The sequence below is a fragment of the Nyctibius grandis genome, chromosome 2 (assembly GCF_013368605.1).
Source record: "Nyctibius grandis isolate bNycGra1 chromosome 2, bNycGra1.pri, whole genome shotgun sequence".
In the NCBI taxonomy this organism is placed as follows: Eukaryota; Metazoa; Chordata; class Aves; order Nyctibiiformes; family Nyctibiidae; genus Nyctibius; species Nyctibius grandis.
In genome coordinates this window covers 35,264,405-35,284,987 of record NC_090659.1, presented here as the reverse complement: position 1 = coordinate 35,284,987, position 20,583 = coordinate 35,264,405, and positions in this window count along the sequence as shown.

The window sequence follows — 20,583 nt, the reverse complement described above, 5'->3', positions numbered from 1 at the left end:
TTTTTTAATTTAGCTATGAAGAGTCCTGCAAACACGTGTCCTACTGAACCTGCCCTTAACACATTCAATATAAAAAGCCTTCATATTTGTTGTGCTTCTTCTGGTCTTTAAAATAGAAGCAAAAAAGGGTTCCTTTATCCAAGCTTAGCCATACCTAATTTAATTTTGCTTGCATCCTGCTGAGACCATCCCACACCCTTGCAGACAGGATGCAGTTAACTATTAGCATCTGCCAGAGTGAATCAGCAGGATCTGTACAACTTCCCACTGCAGATTTCCAAGCACTGCAAATCAAGGAAGGCAAGAGAAAAATCCCTGGTTAAATCCCTGATTTAGACAAAGTCTAAGTGCCTAACAAGATGCTGGATCAGTTCTTCTGAAAAAACAGGGTAATTAGCATATGCCAGCGATCGCAAAAGTGTTTTTGTCCTTCCAATACATCACAGGGACACTAGCAAAGCCCAGTAACAGTGGTGAAGAACTATACAAGCAACATTTCAAAACTGTTAGGTTACATAATTGCTTTTTCCCCTCAAGCACGTAATTGCCATTATTAATAATATAATTAAATGTGTTATGCATAAAGGAATTGATTTTTAGTTAGGAATAAACACGTCTCCTACAAGCCCTTTGGAAGGTGTTTTTTTTGTTTAGTTGGTTTGTGTGTGCGTTTCTCCAGTGGAATTTTTGTAAGCACAGAACTAGAGATGACTCAGAATTTTTATGAAGAGAATTGGGATAAATATTTGTGGTAAGACAGAAGGGACAAGTTTATTGCAGAGACCCACAGTTTTATAAGAAATGCTAATGCTGGAGCTTGTGGAACTCTGGACGTTGTATTAGCAGGCAGAGGCTGGGAATACTGATCACAGAAAACTTGCAGTAAATCTGAGAGATAAACAACAGGGTCAGCGACTGAAAATTGCTGGCAGATAAGCTTTGTGTCTGAAATGTTTTCAAGATGGTAAAAAAAAGTTGCAAAACTGTCATGAAATAATGTAAAAGGGCATCACTTTCTTCCCTGAGAAATCTATTCTCATTTGAGCATGAATCACTGAACGCTTGAATGTGAGACCCTCTTCTCCCAAACTGTAAATTACACAAGTACAGTATCACTCACCCAAAGCACGTGGATCCAACCACTATCAACAGCTTCCAACAAGTCCTTCATGGAATTGCTTCTTATCCTGTTCATATAGCAAAAGGTAGCAACATGCTGAAGCTACATAGGGCTTCATCAGTAAAAAGGAGAAGCTGTTGCACATACGGAGCTTTTTCCTAAGATTTACTTTTAAAAGAGTATCCCCAGTATGCTGTTGAAAAACCACAGCAGAATACAAAGAGGCAAGGAAACAACATGAAGGTTACAGTGCATCTTAGCAGACTGAAAAAAGAAATGCCATGGCAAGTACACTTGCAATGAAAGCCATGGCAATTAAATCACTTTGGTGAACACAAATTAATTATTACCATTTTCTTCACAGAGTCGCTAAATCGAAAACAAATGAGAAAAGTTTAGGTTTGTAATCAACAGAGAGAATAAAAGAATGTAACTGTATTAGCTTTAAATTACTTCTGTTGTTAGATGAGTTATGCACTAGCACAAGATACCTGAATAAATAATTTGTATAATTTCCAAAAAAAGCATGTGAAACTATCACAAATCAAGAAGAGTGTATGACTTTTTTACATCATTTCAAGGTAATGGGCAGGAAAATAGGAACTGCAGGCTTTACTCTTAGAGCCTTGGGGAAAAAAAAACAGACAAAGTCAAGATGAGAACCCTGGATGATTTCATAATTAAAACTAAAGTATGGAAGTCTTCACTATGAAAATGCATAATTTTTTGAAAGAACCAATAAGTTGTTACTCCAGCTGACGCCCTCACTGCTAGAAACTTGCACTTCAGTCTGCAATTCCTAACTTCTGCTTCCAATCCTCCATTCCCAATGTATGTCCTAAATTCATCAGACTTTTACTGTGAGACAGCTTCTTGCTGCATAGGCACTGTGTCTACTTTTAAGTGTCCTCTGCAGTGAACTGCATTTCCTTTTTCTCTCTCCTTGCAAGACAGACTATGATGAAGTGGCAGAAAAGAGCTTTGTAGTTTTCTTCTCAGCTCTTCCCAGCTAGCCAACATACTTGTGAAAGTATGCGGACAACACAATTGCGCAGAGTATTCTGGCAGTACTTTCATTAATGTCAAAACAGTAATAGCACTGCTATATTTTCATTCAATATGTAGCCCACTGAAATTTGCTAGGGCCTCATTTGCCTTTTCTGGCACCACCCCATAATGGGAGCTCAATTCGAGCTCACAGTCGCTGCGCCTCCCGAGACCCTGAGCGATTGCCCCTGAGTCTGCCCAGACACGCCAGGGAAGTGAGCACTGCTTGCTGGTGGGGGTCCCCGCACTCTGGCTGTGGTTCACACGTCGTTTCAGGAAGCCCAGCTTCTCCTGTGATGACTCGAGTACATCTAAATAACTTTTCTGCCTTTGCTCAACTCTCCATTAACTTCTTGTTCTCTGAAACGTCATCAGCAATTATTTTGTTCAACACTGGTAAAAATTAAAAAAAAAAAATGCAGACAAGAATGTGGGCTTCCTTACCCTACCATCTTCATCTCCCACCCTTGTTAAGGATAAGCATAGCCATTTCAAACTGATCATCAGAACTTGCTCATTGAAACATCTTAATTATTACATTTTAATTCATTTAATATATGCTATATTGATTTCACTTGGCAGTAACTATTTTTCTAATCAGAATGCTGTTCTGCCAAAAGTCAGATGTTTTACTGGAGTCTGTGACAACAGTGTTGCCTTTATCAAACAGATCTGTAATTTAATTAAAACTGATATCAAAGAAATAAATGAACTGTTTATTATAAAACCACGTTGAACAGCATTCATTAGAATGAAGGGATTACGGCTTACATTGATTGTTATCAGTCTTTTCATGATTTGTTGAGAACTGACAAAAAGCTAACCAATTTAAAGCTACCTAGCGCAGCTTGTTAATTTATAAACATACAGGCAGAACATTAGCTTTTATTGTGTCCCCCATATCTTCTGTAACACTCCTAGAGTTGCTGAACTCGAGTGGTTTGGAGAGCTCTTGAGCCAGGTCTTTCAGCACTCCTGGCTGCATTGCAAAATTGCAGTGTTCAATTTGAGCAGTGGCTGCTTACCAACAACGCTGCTCACATACACCGCCGCATTTCCAGGCACTTGCTCTTCCCTCTGGGTACTGACATTTGAATTTGTGCATTTGCTGACTATGTGAAGGAATGAGAGAACGATACAAAATTTCCGTTCTTAGGAAGGAAACAAAACACAACATATTTCAAAATTTTCAAATGTAACTAAACTACCAAAATTCAAATCAGTAAACATTTTCTTTCCCTTCTTGACAGTACTTCAAGAGCAGTGAGTAGTTTTGAAAAGAAAAAAAAAAACAACAAAGAAACCCGAACTCACAGCAAACATAAGAGGAGAGAACAAGTAGCACAAGAGGAGACAGGACGGTAACAAACAGCAGCTGTGCAGCCCCCTGGGAAATCCCACTGACTAAACTGGCATGGCTATTGACCTCCCAGTCAGGGCTGAAGCACATGGCAAGGCAGTGCATCCTCTGGGAACCAGAAGCCTTTGCTGTGCTGCCAGCCTGAAACCTTTCTGACCGCTCTCTTTTAGTCCTCTACAGTAGCTATATACAGCTCCATATTTCACCCTCATGGAGGAGTGTGACACTTGTCTAAAACCTTTCCAAGAATGATGACATGCACATACACACTCCTCTGAGCACAAAAACCACACTGAAGAGTAAATGCAGTAAATATGCCTCCTCTGATTTTGGGATTATGGATCCTGACCAAGAACTGGAGTTCCCATCAGCACTGATGAAAGATGCACATTTTACAGCATAAGCAGGACATGAGGTGGGGGGATGCCAAATAAATCATGATATTCACCAGCAAAGGTCAAGGAAACCAAAAGTCTAGTAAGAAACAAGCAAATGAACGACATGAGTATCTTTACTGAATCAACAGAAACTTAGGCTTATACATGTTGTTATACTGTCCATTTTAAGGACCTTGATTGATTACCGTCTCTCCAGATTGAGAGAGAATAGTAACACCTGATAATGCTAACACAACTTTTAGAAGAAGGCTCCAAAGTGCTTTAAACAAAATATTTAGAGATAATGCTCCAAATCTAAAGTCTAAAACTGAATCATGGTAGACAGGCATTACAAAGTACCCATCAGTGTGATCGATATGCATATCTTTTCTAAAATTCATGTCCAAGTACTACATGCCTAGACAGAGAGAGCTAACCATAGCTTTCGATGTGCAAACAGAAACACATAGCCTATTTTGCCAGAAGGATGTAGCTAGTCCAAAATGTTCCACAGCAGAAACCAGCAGCGAATGCAGCACAGATATCACACACTTTCATGTGATTGCACCTTGAAAATGATAGGACCACACAGCTTCAATACCCAGAACATTCTCAGACCGTTATCCTGATTAAAGCAGAGTATTACATTTGCCAGACCTCAAGGTAACAAGAAAATAGCTATCCATGTCCAAAACGTTTGGATGTAGGCATGGCCTCTCTCTGAGTCAGGTGAGAGTTATTACTGATCACCCCATTTCTTCCAAGGTCCAGGAACAGAAATGTGCTCCTCATGTCCCCAAGATTTTGAGTCACTTTCATAATCATATGGCAAATAAATGTTCTTAGCTGAGGGGCCAGTCCCAGTTCCTACCAAGCAATGACTCAGACTGCCATGGCAGCACAACAAAAAGAGAGCTTTCTTCATGTCCTCACAATCACAGTCTAGTGTTTCCAAACTTCACCTTGTAGTTGGTCATGCACATAACAGGACCTTTACCATTGACACGCACGTGGCTTCACCTATGTACCACGCGCCATCAAAACAGTGCAGTGAGGTTGAAGCTGTGAACGAGGACACTGAAGGATAAATCTACTGAGACGTGAAGGCAAAAATGTCTCCCTGTGTTACTGAGAGCCTGATCAGTGTTCCTCTCAGCATTCCCTGAAAACAAACGGGCTTCACTTGGTTCCAAAAGGATCACCTACACAGGCTTTGTGTCCCAAAACAAGAGTTATTTCCTCTTCTGGAAGTAGGAAAAGGGCTGACCAGCACACCACTCTTTACCCAGCTCCAGCCTCCGAAGGAATTTCGCATGGTCCCCTGCATGAGCACCCAGGGGAATCCTGCACTTGTCACACCAGCCATGAAATCCTGAGCTAAACAAAGCAAGGTCAAACTTCTTCCGTACAGCCACTGAAGTCACCTTCTCAGAAGAATCAATCTTGTCATGTTTTTTTCTGTGGTTCTCCCTTGCAATGATGCCACATTTCAACTATTGCAAGCTAAAAAAAAAACCCAACCTGTAGGCTGGACCAGAATTACAATCGAATGGCAACCTGTCACACTGGAGACAGGTATGTGTACACTCAACTACACTCATCTAAGCCCTTCCTGGTCAGCCGGCACTAAGGAGAGCACAGCCCCCAGGGATGATGTCCTGTTTTACATCACACGCAACGTCTGTGACTGAAAGAGAGGCAGGCATACTTCAAGAGCTTGCAGGTGTGTTTTGGATCAGTGCCATGCCAAAGCAACAGCAGCACTGCAAGGAGGTGAGAGAGAAGGTGGAACTGTACATCTGCAATCAAGACCAGCAGGGATAGCTGGGATTCCAGTTAGTTATTCCAACTCGTGGGTGAGTGCATCTGCAAATGAAAGAGATGATGAAAAGCCTATTGAAGCTCACTGAAGGTACCGTTATAAGAGAAGAATAATAGAAAAATAGTCTTATCTGTGTGCCCTTCCCATTCCCCGATATAGTCCTTCCAGCTTTTATGCTAGTCAAAGATGTTTCTTTCTCTTCATTCCCAATACCTAAACACTGGACTGAATTCACCTGCCGCTATGTACAGACTAATGTCTATATTATTAGTCCAGATTGGAACCTGCAATTATCATAATTACTGCTGCTTTTGAGTAGCGTGGATGCTTTGCTCATCAAAGGTCCCCTTTGCATCTTCCAAGCTAGCTATGAGTATTTAAAATAAATTTCTTTCTCTTCTGACCATATTGCTTTTAAAAATCAAACAAACAAAAAGCAATCATGTTCTATAAAAGCAGATTTAAAAAACTAAAGTAGTTTTCACTTTATTTTCCAAGAAATACTCCTGTCAATATTGATACTGAATAGTTAATACTACATAATTTTCAGAGCTATTGTAGCAATTACTAAGCATAGAGAAAAAAAGAAAACTTCAGCTTCTCACTATTTCTGATTTCAGAGATTATTAGTTGCTGTTCTTTCATGAGCAGGACTTCAAAACCAACCTGTATTCACATGTATATTTACTGACCATTCAGATAAAACCTTCAGTGGATTATCCACTGTATTAAACTAAAGTAGATATTGTCTCCAGAATATTCAGATGGGTTATCCCTGTTGTACAGACATTATTGTGTTAAAAACTTTGTAAAGTAATTTCATGATAAAACATAAATATAGGAGGAAAAGGGTATGATTTATTTATATGTAAGGTAATTATCTGCAGACAGGCAGATGGTTTGTAGCAGACTACATTTTTCCTTTTAATCCGTAAGTCAGATCTCAGGTCCAGTATTCTGCTCCTTTCTAATAAACATCACAGATTATGAAGGGTACAGTGTAGATCCAAGAGCTCTGTGGAAATGCATCTGGTGAAATATCGCTGGGCCAGGGAGGGAACCAGGAGGGAAGCATAAGCAAGCAAAACCCAGTCTTCCTCACAAAGCCATATGCAATTCAACACAGCATCCTTGCCGTGATTTTCTTCCAGTTTCATGTACAATGGAGTTAAAAGGAGTTATCCCCTCGTGTGGCAAACCATGCAAGGGGAAGTAATCTTGTATCTGTTCATACTCTTATTTTCATATTTCCATATTTACTATGGCAATTCATTGTGTTTTGTAAGCCTACCACCGTAGGATGAATTTTTATTGCATTTAAGCTTAGTGATAAATATAGCACCTAGCAGACCTAATTATTACAGCCTGTATTCATTACCATAGGAAGCTACATTCCAAAATTGTTCAGGGTAGACAACTCCCCCATTCCTCATTAAGCCACAATTAGTATGATAAACGGGGATGGTTATTTGGCTACAGGCAATAATGGCAATGCTTGCTCATCGCAAAATGGGGAGAAATAATTAAATATTACAAGAAATGGTTTAGTAATTAATAATAATACCTCAATCACCTGCAAATAAAGCAGAACTCCATCCAGGTGTTCATTACCAGCTGCAGTTCAAAGCCAACATGGCCTTAACCTCAGAACAGCTATCTGCACTAATGTAGTAGCCAGAAGGATGAAATCGTGCTTGCCCTTGACAGGAGTGCCGCAAGGTGCTTGGGACTGAGGATGTACAGTCAAGCTGAAGCTGGACTTGGTAATCATTCTGGCTAAAGCAGCTACAGCCTGAGGAGCCTATGAGTGCACCCACAATGTCTCCCTAATTCTTAAGTACCAGCCAGGCCAGCACCTCCCTGTCCAGAGAGCAACCTAAACAGCACTTGAGGCTCCAATTTTTTAATATACATTGAATTAAGGAAGACTATTCTGAGATGCATCGTCAGTGCTAGGTCAAATGGAAAAAGATTCACTTTTCTGTCAACTTAATTAAAATACAGCATTATATAATCTCATTTAATTGCACCCTTCACCTTTTTAACATCTTCAGCCTTCCGTCTCAAGCCATGTCTCCTCAGAAAACACCTCCCGCTGACTGGAACTACCTTCCAATAATTAAGCTTGGTATCCTCTATTCTCCCAGGGGTACACAAGACCACGGCAGTGTCACAGAAATCAAAGGCAACAGGGCTCAGCAGCACCTCAAGAGGGTCATCTAATTCTCTTCTTCATCCCAAAGGCAGGATCAACTTCTTCTAAATTGTTCTTGACAGAAGCTCATTTAATCTGCTCTTAAATCCTCCAGCAGCTCCACGGCGTCCCTCAGCAATCCTGTCTGTGATCAGCTTCCTTTACCATTAGAAAACTTCTCCAAATCCTCAGGCTACATTTTCCTTACTGCAATTTAGCCCATCACTTCTTGTACCAGCCTGTCGAAGGTAAAGCAGCACTGAGTCGGGGAATTTTACTTGACTTAATTTATTGCCAACCAACACAAACCTACAATCACTGATTTGGGTAGTGAGGAAAAAAAAGACAGAAACCACTGTGCAAAAACCTACTTAAACACCTGTTCTTCCCCTTCCTGCTCTCACATACCCTTATTTTTGCCTTTTTTTAATCTCAGTGCACCAAAATTCCTCCAGTGAGGCAACGGGCACATAGGCGGATGAAGTAGTGTGAATTACAGCTTCTTTCTAACACTCTACGATTAATGGCTTCCTGCCATGCTGTTCCTTAGTTTCCCTTTCCCAATGTGGGTCATGTGCCATGAGCCACAGTCCCTCGGGGATGTCCCTGTCCCATCGTGGGTCAACCATGGCCACAGTCCTGCAGGTGTGCCCTTGCCCCAGCATAGGTCATCCACAGCCGTGGTCCCTCAGGCATGTTTAAGCATGCAGAGTTAACTTCTCCAAGCAAACTGGTGCCCACGTGTAGACATGACATTTCCCCTGTAGCCTCACAGCACTGAGCCACTTGCAAGCAGGCAGCCACATACTTCGAATGTGAGAGTCACAGGCAATTTGGGGAGGAGGGGTTGGAAACAGTGCAATGCAATGTGGTGAGCTTTCCTTCAGCCTGAGGGCCCTCACCTCTGCGGCTATTTAACCAGCACTGCAGCTGGTGGTCAATACCTACAGACAGGTCCCTGCCTCTCCCCATGGTGTTTTTGGCCTCTGTCTGTCTTTTCCTCTGTTCCCAGTACCGCTCCTGCAGAACAAGCAAGTGTGGTACTGGTCTCGGGCTGCCCAGGCGGGATGTGACTTTTGCACAGGTATCTCTGGAGATACCTGTGGAAATACAGCCGGTCCAATGGGGATGTGGTGGAGAGGCAACCTATATCAGAGGTCCCACCACAGTCAGAAAAACCTGACAGGCGTATAGCTACCTCCTCCACAAGGAAGAAGAGAAGAGTTTTAGTGGTTGGAGACTCCTTCCTAAAGTGATCTGAGGGCCCAATATACAGAGCTGACCCCCATCACAGGGAGGTCTGCAGCCTGCCTGGAGCCCGAATCAGGGATATCACCAGGCAACTCCCCAACCTGGTGAAGGCCACAGACTACTACCCCCTGCTGATCTTCCAGACAGGTGGGGAAGAAGCTGCATCCCATAGTCTGAGGGGGATGAAGAAAGACTACAAGGCCCTAGGACGGTTGGTGAAAGAGTCTGGGACACAAGTTGTTTTCTCCTCCCTCCTTCCATTTTCAGGTGATGACGTGGGATGGAATAGTAGGATTCTCTCTATTAATGCCTGGCTACGAGACTGGTGCTACAGGCAGGGCTTTGGGTTCTTTGATAATGGCTGTTTTTACAAGACACCAGGCGTGACCGTAATACATGGGAAAGGTTTATGTTGTAGGGGCAAAAGGGTTCTGGGACAGGAATTAGCAGGGCTCATTCGGAGAGCTTTAAACTAGATTCGAAGGGGGATGGGGTAGTAGCTGGGCTTGCACCACTGGGGCAACGCTCTAGTGTTGAGGTAGACCAGGAGGCCTCCCATCCCCCTGGGGTGAAATCGGTGTGCTCAGCTTGCTCCCTGAAATGCCTGTACACCAATGCACGCAGCATGGGGAATAAACAGGAGGAGTTAGAAATCCGTGTTCGGTCGGGGGGCTATGATTTCGTGGCAATTACAGAGACTTGGTGGGACACCTCGCATGACTGGAATGTGGTCATGGATGACTATGTCCTGTTCAGGAAAGACAGGCCGCTAAGGAGAGGTGGTGGAGTTGCTCTTTATGTGAGTGAGCAGCTAGAATGTATTGAGTTCTGTCCAGGGGCGGATCAGGAGCGAGTTGAGAGTTTGTGGGTGCGAATTAAGGGGCAGGCTGGCAGGGGTGATACTGTTGTGGGTGTCTATTACAGGCCACCGGATCAGGATGAGGAGGGTGATGAGGCCTTCTACAGGCAGCTGAGAGCAGTCTCGCAATTACAGGGCCTGGTTGTCGTGGGGGATTTCAACTACCCTGATATTTGCTGGGAGGCCTACTCAGCCAGCCATCCTCAGTCCAGGAGGTTCCTCCAGTGCGTTGATGATAACTTTCTGATGCAAATGGTGGATGAGCCAATTAGGAGAGGAGCGCTGCTGGATCTTATCCTCACTAACAAGGAGGGTCTGGTTGAAGAGGTGAAGGTTGAGGGCAGCCTTGGTTGTAGTGACCATGAGATGGTAGAGTTCAGGATCTCATGTGGCAGGAACAGAATAGCTAGCAGAATCGCAACCCTGAACTTCAGGAGGGCCAACTTTGGCCTTTTCAAGCAATTGCTAGGGGAAATCCCATGGGACAGGGTACTAGAAGGTAAGGGGGCCCAAGATAGTTGGTTAGCATTCAAGGACTGCTTCTTCCGAGCTCAAGATCAGAGCATCCCAACAGGTAGGAAGTCAAGGAAGGGTACCAGGAGACCTGCATGGTTGAACAGGGAACTGCTGGGCAAACTCAAGTGGAAGAAGAGGGCGTACAGATCATGGAAGGAGGGGCTGGCCACTTGGGAGGAATATAAGTCTGTTGTCAGAGGATGTAGGGAGGCAACTAGGAAAGCTAAGACCTCCTTGGAATTAAACCTTGCAAGAGAGGTCAAGGACAACAGAAAGGGCTTCTTCAAATACATTGCAGGTAAAGCCAACACTAGAGGCAATGTAGGCCCACTGATGAATGAGGTGGGGGTCCTGGAGACAGAGGATAAAAAGAAGGAGGAGTTACTGAATGCCTTCTTTGCCTCTGTCTATACTGTTGGAGGCTGTCCTGAGGAGCCCCGGACCCCTGAGGCCTCAGAAGAACTCAGGATAGAGGAGGAATCTGTCTTGGTTGATGAGGGCTGGGTCAGGGACCAATTAAGCAACCTGGACGTCCATAAATCCATGGGCCCTGATGGGATGCACCCGCGGGTGCTGAGGGAGCTGGCGGAAGTCATTGCTAGGCCACTCTCCATCATCTTTGCTAAGTCGTGGGCAACGGGAGAGGTGCCTGAGGACTGGAGGAAAGCAAATGTCACTCCAGTCTTCAAAAAGGGCAAGAAGGAGGACCCGGGTAACTATAGACCGGTCAGCCTCACCTCCATCCCCGGAAAGGTGATGGAACAACTTGTTCTTGGTGCTGTCTCTAGGCACATCAAGGATAGGGGGATCATTAGGGGCACTCAACATGGCTTCACCAAGGGGAAGTCATGCTCAACCAACTTGATAGCCTTTTATGAGGTTGTTACCCGGTGGATAGATGATGGTAAAGCTGTGGATGTGGTCTATCTCGATTTCAGTAAAGCGTTTGACACGGTCTCCCACAGCATCCTCGCAGCTAAACTGAGGAAGTGTGGTCTGGATGATCGGGTAGTGAGGTGGATTGTGAACTGGCTGAAGGAAAGAAGCCAGAGAGTGGTGGTCAATGGGACAGAGTCCAGTTGGAGGCCTGTGTCTAGCGGAGTCCCTCAAGGGTCGGTACTGGGACCAGTTCTATTCAATATATTCATTAATGACTTGGATGAGGGATTAGAGTGCGCTGTCAGCAAGTTCGCTGATGACACAAAACTGGGAGGAGTGGCTGATGCGCCGGAAGGCTGCACAGCCATTCAGAGAGACCTGGACAGGCTGGAGAGTTGGGTGGGGAGAAATTTAATGAAATATAACAAAGGCAAGTGTAGAGTCCTGCATCTGGGCAAGAACAACCCCATGTACCAGTACAAGTTGGGGGCAGACCTGTTGGAGACCAGCGTAGGGGAAAGGGACCTGGGGGTCCTAGTGGACAGCAGGATGACCATGAGCCAGCAGTGTGCCCTTGTGGCCAAGAAGGCCAATGGCATCCTGGGGTGTATTAGAAGGGGTGTGGTCAGCAGGTCGAGAGAGGTTCTCCTCCCCCTCTACTCTGCCCTGGTGAGGCCGCATCTGGAGTATTGTGTCCAGTTCTGGGCCCCTCAGTTCAAGAAGGACAGGGAACTGCTAGAGAGAGTCCAGCGCAGAGCAACGAAGATGATTAAGGGAGTGGAACATCTCCCTTATGAGGAGAGGCTGAGGGAGCTGGGTCTCTTTAGCTTGGAGAAGAGGAGACTGAGGGGTGACCTCATTAATGTTTATAAATATGTAAAGGGCAAGTGTCAAGAGGATGGAGCCAGGCTCTTCTCAGTGACATCCCTTGACAGGACAAGGGGCAATGGGTGCAAGCTGGAACACAGGAGGTTCCACTTAAATATGAGGAAAAACTTCTTTACGGTGAGGGTGACCGAACACTGGACCGGGCTGCCCAGAGAGGTTGTGGAGTCTCCTTCTCTGGAGACATTCAAAACCCGCCTGGATGCGTTCCTGTGTGATACGGTCTAGGCAATCCTGCCCCGGCATGGGGATTGGACTAGATGATCTTTCGAGGTCCCTTCCAATCCCTAACATTCTGTGATTCTGTGATTCTGTGATTCTGTGAGATAGCTACATACAGCTCATCTCCACCCCCGCCGGAGCCTTGAGCTGATCGGCTGCTCAGAACTGCTCTTCTTATCACGTCTGTTACTTTTGAAGTTGTGCTTTCTTCTTTCATCTTTCAATTTCATTACTCCACCGGTGAAAGGTACTTACACATGCGCTTAAGTACTTTCCTTTAATCAAAGACTATGTACTTGTATGCAAACACACAAATTGCAGGCAAAATTGCTCTTACGTAAGCCACTACCCGATGTTTTTCATGGAGTTGGAAAAGCACAACAAAAACCTTTGCACCCATTAAACATTTTACGAAAAGCTTTTAACTTTAGGTGAGGAAATGTGTTGTGGGGAATTTGAGTACGTTATCATCAGAAGAGAAGAGCAATTTATTTCTGACAGTTGTCTTTTACAGCATGTCATTAGAACGATCCCTTTATAGCACCCATTCATATACATGACACCTTAAGTCATACCCATCCATCTTCCTCAACAGATAAAAGACTATCATCCTTCTAATATCTCATTTTTTTTCATTTGAAAGGCTGAGTCAAAAAACATTTCACAAGCATTAACAAGTTCAGCCTACCAATTTCCTGGACTCTTCAAGTACTTTCTAGGGACACCTTTTCTTCCTTCCTTTCTGCCCTCACACTGTTCCTCACCTCCCAATCTTGTAAAAGAATAAATAAATTCAAGAATGCAAGACACTTCCTGAATGAAAGACTAAGGGAAATAGACCATTTTTACCAACCCAGATCACTGATAAGCACATCATTTTGTCATCAAGAAGCTTGTCTGACCAGATGAAATACACACTTTGTCTGTTTGGTTTTCAAAACCCACACACAGAAATAATCTCTGAGTTAGGGAAGACTAGCAGCCCATACAAGGTCAGCTGTCTCTCTGAGATGCTTGGAACAGGCAACAACAAACCAGTTGTGAGTTGGTGACCAGCCTAGCAGAGGCTCTTTGCTCTGGTGCTGTATTAAATTCTAATCATAGTTAATATCTGATCTTGAGTTCTCAGTCCCATCTTAGATCACTACAGTTCATTTTCTGCTCATATCATATTAATCTCTCACTAGAGAGATAAATATGCACATCCCACATCTTGCATTCCTCATTTAAAGCAGTCAGGGAAACCCAGGGTACTACCACACAGATTTACATCTTTATAACCTGGAACCGTCTTCCTGCAGGTGACCAGCTTGTTCCAAATTCAACTCCTTTTACATTTTTGTGGGACTGCTCAGTAAACAGATCTGCTTCCCCTCCTTTGAAAGAAAATATTTTTTCATACATGGGTTCTTGACACGACTCTCACTGGTTCATCATCTTCTCATGTATAATACACCTGCGTTCTTCAAGGACCGTAACAGTGAGACTTAACATGTCACACACTGCATTTAGGTAGTTAGAGTCCGATCTAACATCAACTGAAAATAATGGTGTGGTATTAAATCAGTCTTGTAGGATGTGTTCCCTTCACACGAAGACTATTTCATATAGTAACTGTTCAGTCTGTGAAAAACTCCATGCACTGACTCACAAAGTGCTTCTTTACATATTGCAAGGCTCAGTATCCCAGACTGATGTTAATTGTTTGCATTGCTGGCACTGGATGTCAGCATGCTGTTACTAAAGGAACACATTATTATGATAGGGCTTTTTAGTACAAAGATTACTTCTCAACAGAAGACAAAAAAAAGTAAGAGAACCCATTCAGGATCTTGTAATATAATTAGAACAGTGTAATAGATAAGTTTTAATGCAGAAATCACCTCCTTGATGGTGGAAGAAAACATTAACATTTTTCTATTCTGCTGCAATATTAAAGAACTGAAGTGTATTCTTCATGCAGCTGAAGGTTTCTCTTCATAGCCAAGTAGGTATCACCCAACCAAGAGACACAGAAGTAAGACCTGTATGCTTCCATAAAGGCAAACCATCAGATTGGTAGCTTGTTAGATGATGGATAATGAAATGCACGTTTCTTTCTCACTGCCTCCTGTTCCAGTAGGAAAATGGCAGTGCAACCCACAATCCTCTCAGTTCAAACATACAAAAAATAAAATAAATAAATGCAGAACTCACCTCAGTGTGTCTAGTACATGGCATTGAATCTAAACTTTCAGTCATCCCAAAAGCAATGGAAATCCTGTCCCTGAATACAGAGGGAAATCCTCTCCCTGTATTTTGTGCATACAGAAGTCAGATTTTCTAGTCGGTCAACATATATATTTCTGAAGTCCATGATTCAGTGGTGAATTGGATTTTAAGTATTTAAAACTAGGTAAAACTCCTTGGAGTTATACGTTATGGAAGAGGTTTTCTCCCTGTTTTTAATGACTGCACATAATAGTGCCGCACAGTTGGAAATGTCCATTTTTCATGCCTTATACATTTCAGGGAGAGAGGCTGATAAATAAACAGAATCAGGAGGAACAGGATTCTGGATATGTGAAAGTTATCCAATACATACAATAATTATGCATTTTTATCAAAAAACAATAAAAGATTGAGAGCTCATCCAAAGCAGAGGCATTTTCTCTTGTTACTCACATCAGTAGTTGGAGCAAGTAAACCCATCTGTTTGAGCAAATCTATGTCCAAGTAATGCACAGAGTACAATTTGCTGCTAAAGTTTCAGTCTCTCTGAAAAGGTGAAAATAGAGTCCTTTTTGACTAATCAAAGACCCTGGGTCATTATATATTTTTTACAAGATCCTTCCTGCGACCCTTCCTATTTTAGCCAAATTCCACTTCGAGTACATACATTTTCCAGTCTACATGCTCTCTAGTTTTAATGAGATTGGGACTGGGCTAGAAATTAAAACATAAGAATCTAGGTGTGGCTGGTATCTATGCTCCTGCTGTACTCAATGAAGTCTACAGAGGGACTCAGGTGACTGCCCCATAGACTTCTACTCTAGGGAGGCCTGAATCACTCTTGAGGTGCTACCAACCAATCCTGTTGACTAGATGTTGACCATGCTGACCAGAGCTTAGACATCTTCCTCACATATACATGTAGGCTTCTTAATCTGGAACTAAATCTCACTATACATGGTTGAGCAAATTCTGTGGCTTCCTTTCTAAAACCTGGCAAAAAGTGTTGCTGACATTGAACTTCTACACTACAAACACCCACACATTTCCAAATTTCAGTTCGGAGTGAATAAAAATCAACAAATCCTTTTTTTTTTTTTTAAGGTTACAGAACCAGAGAGTCACAGAACGGCTGAGGTAGGAAGGCACCTCTGGAGGTTATCTTTTCCAACCCTCTCTGCTCAAGCAAGGCCACCCAGATTCAGCTGCCCAGGAACTTGTCCGGACAGCTTTTGATTCTCTCCAAGGATGGAGACTCAACAACCTCTCTGGGCAACCTGTGCCAGTGCTTGGTCACCGTCACAGTGAAAAAGTTTTTCCCTGTGGTTCCACATGCAGACTGAAGTAGGCTACTTTTAATGGGAACTTTTAATGGCAACAAAATTCCCTGACCAAGTATGTATCAATGAGCACAACACTGCCCTTTGTGACTTAAGAACTACAGACCGGTACTGCGCTGCTACTCTTGCCCTTTGTGACTTCAGGAATAAGGCTGACTGCACTCATAAACACCCTCACATCTTTGAAGAGATGATCTTCATAGATCTTTATAAATCTCTGAAGAGAAGTGGGCAAACCACAGGAAAGACTAATGTCTGTAGGATAAAAGCAGTACTGGCTTATATAACCAGCTTCACATATATTTTAGTATTATTTCTTTTAAATCTAGAAGCCAATAGATTAAGTCTGAACTTGCAAAGTCATTTAATAAAAGTAGAAAAAAAAATGAAATCTTCTGATCTTAATATTTTCACATAGAAAAAAACTGAAAACAAGACTAAGCTTCTTCTTCCAGCTTGATGCCTCTGGTAGATGAGCATAGCTATATTCACTTCAGTAAGACTCACCAGATAACAACAGTTTAAAATCTAGCCTGTGTTTTTAAGCTGTGTACCTTTCAAATCCTACATATATATATATATGTTTTAATTCTATTACATGCTAAGAAGACAGAAGACCAGTAAATTGAAAACCAAATAAAAAAAACCCAACCAACAAACAATCATTCAGAGGGTTGATAGATTGCCTTTAATGGCCTTATAATGTCTGCTAAGGCAATTTAGATATTCAAACAGCAATACCTGTTCCTGGTGCCTAACATGTACTGCACCAGCTATTCTGGGCAGCCCCAGTTATTTATATTTTCATTGTTTAAGGCCTTTGATTCTTTCCAACCTACTTTAATTAGCTTGCAGGGAGAGGGGCAGCACAAGTGACCTGGCTTCATTTGATATACCATTTCACAAAACCCTTGCAGTACTCAGTGAAAATCAAGGCAGAAAGGATATGCTGAAATAAATATTGTACTCTACCACAAAGCACATTTTGTAACTTTATGCAGCAAAGATGCTGTACATGTTGCAATAGAGAAGGATACTCCTGAAAGCAGGAGCCATACTTCTCAGCCAAAACTACAGTAGAGTACATCTTCAGCACAGTTTTCATGCTCTTATGTTATTATTAAGCGACTGACTATGGCCCTGTCACATACACCAAGAAAACAAGATGTTTTGCCAGCACACTTCTAATTTGATGGATCGTGACTTCTGTCTCCCAGCAAGGATTCCATCCTTGCATATCCTTTTTTATGGCTACTACTTAAGGCACAGAGCCATGGCAATATCTCATGTGAACCTCAATGCATTTTCTAGATTACAAAAGATAGATAATTTAAAAATGCAACAGAGAGTACCAAAGGCTTTTGCAGTTATTGAGGAGTGTGACTGAGTGGTACACAAGATGAGCCACGACATCCATGATGACTGAACCTCACAACATTTCTACTTCACTGGTGCTTGACTCTCAGTTTTCTTTTGACATTCATGGTACTTCAGTGCCACGCTTGAAATTTAGCTGTTGCTTGCCAATGTATCACCTTAATAAACCGTTATAAAAATAAAGAGAATGGTAAAAGAGAGCCATCTTTACTTTCTGATCCCCCTTACTATCCAGTCCACCCTCACACACCACATGGAGGAAAGGAATACCCATATAGAACTCTTGTGACCAGAAGCTACCGGTTTCCTGGGAGGGTGAGTAACAGAAGTGGGCTACACTATCTACCAAACATCTACTGGACAAGTAGGTAGCAAACTTTTACATAGTGTCTGCATACCTAAAGAAGCAAGTAAGTTCTGGTAAGTACATAGAATCATAGAGTCATGGAATCATGGAATCATGGAATCATAGAATGGTTTGGGTTGGAAGGGACCTTAAAGATCATCTAGTTACAACCACCCTGCCAGTGGCAGGGACACCTTTCCACTAGACCAAATTGCTCAAAGCCCCATCCAACCTGGCCTTGAACACTGCCAGGGAGGGGGCATCTACAGCTTCTCTGGGCAGCCTGTTCCAGTATCTCACCACCCTCAAAGTAGATAATTTCTTCCTAATACCTAATCTAAATCTACCCTCTTTCAGTTTAAAACTGTTACCCCTCGTCCTATCATTGCATGCCTTTGTAAAAAGTCTCTCTCCAGCTTTCCTGTAGGCCCCCTTCAGGTACTGGAAGGCTGCTATAAGGTCTCCCCGGAGCCTTCTCTTCTCCAGCCTGAACAACCCCAACTCTCTCAGCCTGTCTTCATAGGAGAGGTGCTCCAGCCCTCTGATCATCTTCGTTGTCCTCCTCTGGGCTCGCTCCAACAGCTCCACATCCTTCTTATGCTGGGGGCCCCAGAGTTGAACACTGTACTCCAGGTGGGGTCTCACAAGAGTGGAGTAGAGAGGGAGATAAAAGCTTAGTAGTCTGTTTCTAACATTGGATGGTCCACGATGGCTGAACAGGGAAAGCATTTAAGAAGCCAGGCAAGTGCAGAATTACCTTTCCCCTATTACACTTTTCCACCTCTACCACTGGGGGCTCCATGATTTCCTGAGGTGGGCCTATGGATCTTTCTCCTACTTCTGTAATCTTTTTGAAGCTATTCATATTTTTGGTTTCCAGAGCATCCTGTGACAAAGACTTCCAAATGCAGTTTTGAAAAGCAGTCACTGAAGGACCAGCCAGTAATGGAAGCCAGCAAGCAAAAATCAAGGACTGCCTGAGAAACTTAGAAGTAAAGTAACTTTTTTGTTTGGTCTTTGCAACATTTTTCAAAGGACAAGGTCTCTGATTTTCCTCCTCTGCTTTTCAGCCTTGAAAATAGCACTATCAATGAGCTGCTCTCAGAAAATGCAAATTCTCGTATCTATCAGCCTCAGGCACAGGGTTTTGGAGGGAAGTGTTTCCGTAATTTTGTCCTATCTGGATGTGCTATGGTGCTCTCTGGTCTGCATGCCAGGAAGCACCAAGAGTGGGCTGCTCCATAGAGAAAAGGGAGCTGGGAGTCAAGCATGGTGACAAGGCTGGTAAAGGCAATGGTAACACCAGCAAGAGCTCAGTCCCACCATACTGTGTGAGGTGAGAGTCCAGACCACTAGGCAAGTCCTTAACAAGGCATCAGGCCTGAGGTCAAGAAATCAGCCCACAAATCAGGGCTAGGATCTGGTGTGTGGCCAGGCACAAGCACAGCTGCAACACTACTGTGGTGTGTCCCAGATGGGGACCAAGCTCATTCCCAAGCAGCAGTGGGAAGCAAAGCCTTCTTCCAGCTTTTGCTCAAAGAGCTCCAAGACCAGCCAAGGCTTCTCGAATAGCTCTTTCTGACTAGAAATCTGGCCTTGAGCGCAGAGGGCCAAACTTCTGTGAGAGGCATGGGAGCGTGCTCCAGGCTCTGACACTGCCGTCTCAGAGGTAAGTGAGGCTTTCCCCACTGTCTGCGTTGCTCCATACATTGCAGTGGCTTCAGTGGAAAATGCTTTACAGCCTGGGTGACTGATATGACTTCCTTGTTTAAGTCTCTCATCTCTGACTTGGCCTTTCATTTGCTCTTTAAAAAAGCTATTGAGTGAATTCCAATTTAGATTATTTGAAATAACAAGAAGATTTTAAAAGCAGCCCAAGTACAGGAAATCACTGTTGAAGGTCATAGCTGAACTAGCAATATCATCTTTAAACCAGATTTATATTGCATCCTCTCAAGACTCCCATCAAAAAAAAAAAGCCTCAACTCACAAAAGCTGACATCAGGTCAACATCATAACATCTTCTTTAGCATCACATTGATGGTACAAGTGTGTTTTCAATGACAGTTTAGGCAATGAAAAATTTCCCTGTTTATGTCAGTCAGCCAGTTCATGTTCAAGTCAGTACAGGCCAGTCAGCCTCACCTCTGTGCCTGGCAAGATCATGGAGCAGATCCTCCTGGAAACTGTACTAAGGCACATGGAAAATAAGGAGGTCATTGGTGACAGCCAACACGGCTTCACTAAGGGCAAATCATGCCTGACAAATTTGGTGGCTTTCTACGACGGGGTTACAGCATTGGTTGACAAGGGAAGAGCAGCTGACATCGTCTACCTGGACTTGTACAAAGCATTTGACACGGTCCCGCACAACATCTTTCCTTCTAAATTGGAGAGACATGGACTTGACGAATGGACCGCTCAGTGGATAAGGAATTGGCTGGATGAGAGCACTCAGAGTTGTGGTCAACAGCTCGATGTCCAAGTGGAGACCAGTGATGAGTGGCACTCCTCAGGGGTCAGTATTGGGACCTGTACCGTTTAACATCTTTGTCGGCGACATGGACAGTGGGATTGAGTGCACCCTCAGCAAGTTTGCCGATGACACCAAGCTGTGTGGTGTGGTTGACATGCTGGAGGGAAGGGATGGCATCCAGAGGGACCTTGACAGGCTTGAGAGGTGGGCCTGTGTGAACCGCATTAAGTTCAACAAGGCCAAGTGCAAGATCCTGCACATGGGTCAGGGCAATCCCAAGCACAAATACAGGCTGGGTGGA